Genomic DNA, 4,656 nt, shown 5'->3' with positions numbered 1-4,656 from the left:
TTCTGGGAATGGCTTGTACATGAGAGACAGACTTAAATTTTTTTGACTTATAAATCGAGTCTTAGAGACTCGATTTTCAAGTGGATGCCACGTGAAAAAAATACCATATCAGACGTGAGCAGACCATGAAAATCGACCCTCAAAGACTCGATTTTTAGGCCAAAATTGACTCTCTTATACTTGAGATATTAATAAAAAATATAGTTTTGTAATAGTGCCTACTAATTATATTGTTTAGAAAACATTGTTAATTTCCAATTTTTGCCTTGCTTGAGTTATGCAAAAAGTAATTAAAAAATTTACTTGAGAAGACCTTGAAAGTGGAACTATGCAAGTTTGATTGAAAGGAGGAAAAAAAAAAAACCATATAGCTGCAATGGTACATTCATGGAGTCCTGGAACTATCTACTTGACTGCTGGCATCAAAAGAAGATCCCAAGTGGTGGAGGTCCTTTTGGAAAAGTAAAGGTCCCTCTGAAGATTAGCAACTTCATTTGGAAACTTCTGCGTAATTGTCTCCCTACCCTTCTCAATCTACATGCCAGGGGTATCTCAACAACAAGGTTGTGCCCAAATGTGTAATGAAGAGGAGGAAAGCCATACTCACCTTTTCCTTCATTGCCCCTTTGCTAGAGCTTGCTGGCATGATTCTACTCTAGCCATTCACACATCAGATTACACCAATATCTCTGTTCAACATTGGTTAAAACAACTCCTCTCAAGACATAATCTGAGTGATTCGGATTTTATGTGCTATTTGCAGGATATGTTTACCATTCTTTGGACTGTCTGGGCCTATAGGAACAGAGTGGTTCATCAAGGAATTACCCCAAATCCAGTGGAAGTGATTCTTATTGCTCAAAACTTATCTTGCAGGTACAGGGACATCCTCTCAAGTTATAGCACTCCAGGGGGCAGAGATGACAGATGCACCAGACCAGAGATTCAGTCCGCAGCAGGGGACTGGCAACTAATCATCAAGCTTGCAGGAGCTAGGAGCAGGAGATATATAGAAATGGCACTGCTTATGAAGCATTAATGGTTCAGGGAGATAAGGTGTTTTTTGGAGTGGTTAGTAGCAATGCTAGAACATCAACTGGGGCACTGCTGGAGGCTGTGATTGAAGTTGGACTGGCAACAAAAGATCAAGGTTTCCAGCATGTTTTGTTTCTAAGTGACAGCAAGAGTCTTCTACAAACATTCAAGATGAAAAGCACCTCTGATTGGCTAGATAGTACTAGATTAGCTGATCTTTGTTTTTTTTTACTCAAAATGGCTTTCACTGTGATGTGATTTGGGTACCCCAAGTGGTTGTAAAGGAGCTGTGGTCTATAGCTAAAATGGCAACCCGTGTGCCAATGCACCATTGCTGTTTTTCTCCTGTTGTTTCTGCACTTTTGTAATATGCACTTTAGTAATATGCGTTCTCCCTGTGAAACGGTATGGAAAAAAAAAAAGTGGTGCATGGGGGACTTGTGATCCCAAATCTGTAATTATAATTTTGGCTGCAATCAAGTAGATGATTTTAGTCGTGCTTAACTGACGTTCAAAATAAAATTAAATAAATAATTTTAAATTTTTAATAATTGATTTGGCTCAACTCGTTTAGAGCATCTCCAATAGGCCCTCTAAAGTCTAATTTGGAGAGCAAACACACAAAAAAACACTTCCAACAACCTCTCAATCTCCAATTTTTTTTTAGATTTGCTACAGTAGCTCTCTTAACATGGAGAGTAATGTAGCAATCACTGTAGCATATCTAAAGAATATTTTCCCTTAAAATAATATCAGTTAAATTAAAAAAAAAAGACTTTTTTCTCTTTCCTCCCTTTCTCTTTCTTCTTCACTCCCTCTCTCTCTTGCTTCTCTTTAGAAAAAAACTCTCTATTTGCTTCTCATCAGAAAACAACGTTGAAGCACAAAATCGACAGAGCTCTCAATTAAAATACAAACTCAAATCAAAATTTTAAAACTAATCAAATTAGAAAAAAAAAGAAAAAGAAAAAAAAAAGAAGAAGAGCAAAGCTGACCCATTTGAGCCTCGGTAGGGAGGGGGACCTGCGGTGGTGGGTGAGGAAAAAAAGGTTGTCCACTAGCCTTTATCATCCGCCGCCGACGATGTGAGACAGAGAAAGAAAGAGAGAGCTTCTTCAATGCTCTGGAGTAGAAGAAGTGCTAGAGAATAAACAAAAAAGAAAATTGAAGAGAGTTCTAGAGGAAGTGCTAGAGAAGAAAAGAAAAGAAAAGAAAAGTGAAGAGAGCTCCAAACGTGAAGATAGAGATAAAGAAAGGAGTGGAGGAGAAAAAAAGAGGAAGAAAAGAAACGTGTGAATGAAAAAAAAAAAAGATAAGGGAAAATAAAATAAAGAATAAGAAATTAAAATTGAGAAATACTACTACAATATTTTCACAATAAATCTTAAGTAGTTGGTTGTTACTAACTATATAATACTAATGAAAAAAAAAATATTTAAGTGATGTGTTCAAATTAAAATCAGTAATAACTTATCACATATGATTTATTGTAAAATGTTAAGAACGTAACACTTCTCATTAAAATTAGATGATTAAAAGAAGATTGAAAAAGAAATATTAAAGAAATAATGAATAAATAATATTTAAATGGGATAGAGAAAATGATAGAGAGTCTGTTGGAAAGTGTATTTAAAAAAGTAGATAGGCAAAGGTAAAATGAACTATTCAGTCTCTAAACAATACAAAAATTTGAAAAGGCTGCTGGAGATGCTCTTATAACTCTACTTCAAAACCTTTATTTGGGCTATCAATTTTTTATTTTTTATTTTTATTTTTTTCGTTGGTTTGGGTTAGAAACGAAAACATATCTTAGGCCAATTAAAAAAAAAAAGTTATGGGCTCGTACTATTTTCTTGACTTGACTAGGACATTTAACCTGTTATTCTTTTATTTCTCAAAAAAAAAAAAAATGTTATTCTTCACGACTTGAAATTGGGTCATTCGATTCTTCAAAACTTTGAATGGTATTGGTTTGGAATTTGATAATATTTGGACATTGATAGGAAAAATGGATTAGAATGCAAATTTATTATGAAGTGTCTAAAATCCTTTCTAGCAATATTTTTTTTATGAGTATCCATCTATTTTAAAGTGAGAAGATTTCATTTTGCAACATCATTTCAAAATGGATAGAATTAGTTTTAAAAACTTCATAATAAAGTTATCTAAGGACTATACTTCAGAATAAAGTTATCTCTAAGGACTATAGAGGATCTTAATCCAATAAAAATAGATTTCATAAGTTACACATTAAAAGAATTTGTACCATAGAATTCTTCATATTTCATATATAATATTTTCCTTTTTTTTTTTTTTGAGAAACACACACACACACACAAATATATATATACAGGGGAAATATTTTCCATTTTGTTAGTTTTGTATTTCTGTGTAGAAAATCTATTTTTTTAAGGAAACATCATTAGATACTATTTTTAGGGAAACAACATTTTTTTAAACAAACAGTTAATGCAATGTTTTTCAAGATAGTAATTAGTATTTAGATTGTATACTATGGAGTAATTTATCTTTTTTTTTTTTTTTTGCATGATACTTTAAGTTCAAGAAATCAAGTATTGGATAAATTTTTTTTTCTTTTGTAAATTTTATATTATTAAGTGGATTATAAATATTTAAGATAGTAATTAGTATTTAGAATGTGGAGTAATATATCTTTATCCTTTTTTTTTTCTTTTTCTTTTTATATAGTACTTTACTTTCAAACAATCATGTATTGGGTAAATTTTTTTTTCACTTTTATTTCTTTTATAAATTTTATATTATTATGTGGATTATAAATATTTGAGATAGTAATTAGTATCAAGAGTGTGGACTGTGTAGCGATTTATCTTTTTCTCTTTTTTTTTTTTCTTCTGTTTGTATGGTACTTTACTTTCAATAAATCTGGTACTTTACTTTCAAGAAATCAAGTACTAAGTAAATTTTTTTTCACTTTTTTTTCTTTTGTAAAATTTATATTATTAAGTGGATTATATATATTTAAGATAGTAATTAGTATTTAGAGTGTAGATTGCGAAGTTCTTTATCTTTTCTTTTTCTTTTGCTTTTTGTATGGTACTTTATTTTCAAGAAATCAAGACATATTCTCTATATTCTTAACATACATGCCAAGTTTCTTATCGAGTGGGTGTGACTTGACAGAGACAAGTCAAGAAGAATGGGTCCCACAATTTTGTGTTTTTTACGACTTTGCCACTAAAACTCATATTCCATAATCTAAAAACAACAAAAATTTGATTTCAGTTTTCATCACTCAAACTCAAAATTTGAGTTTTGAGTGATGAGAACTTAACTTAAAAACTTGTCCAAACAAATTATAAGTCAGTGGGTTCCACATTTTTTGAGTTTTGGGTGATGAAAACTGAGTTATATAACTCAGTTTTCATAAATCCAAACACCACCTTAGTCTTCTTGGCCTCACAACGATATTACATTCCAATTTCTTGACTCTACTATTCCCATTCTCTCTCAAAAATTCCATCCAGAAAAATCTATTATTTTTAATTGATCATTCACTTTCCTTTGCGTAATTTCATCACACACTTCTTTCTTCTCTTTCCTTTTAGATCTTCTCATCAGTCTATATTTCCTCTTAGAATG

General features: G+C 31.5%; 1 long non-coding RNA gene across 1 annotated transcript; it reads right to left on the bottom strand.

The window, feature by feature from the left end:
• Positions 1 to 314: 314 nt before the first annotated feature.
• Positions 315 to 2,249, bottom strand: LOC142627363 (uncharacterized). The gene is made up of 2 exons (XR_012842816.1): positions 2,031 to 2,249; positions 315 to 1,389 (listed from the first exon to the last, which is right to left on the bottom strand). It is a non-coding gene; the product is annotated as an uncharacterized LOC142627363 (long non-coding RNA).
• Between the last annotated feature and the right edge of the window lie 2,407 nt (positions 2,250 to 4,656).

The sequence above is a fragment of the Castanea sativa genome, chromosome 3 (genome assembly GCF_040712315.1).
Source record: "Castanea sativa cultivar Marrone di Chiusa Pesio chromosome 3, ASM4071231v1".
NCBI lineage: Eukaryota > Viridiplantae > Streptophyta > Magnoliopsida > Fagales > Fagaceae > Castanea > Castanea sativa.
This window is presented reverse-complemented; position numbering and strand designations above follow the sequence as displayed.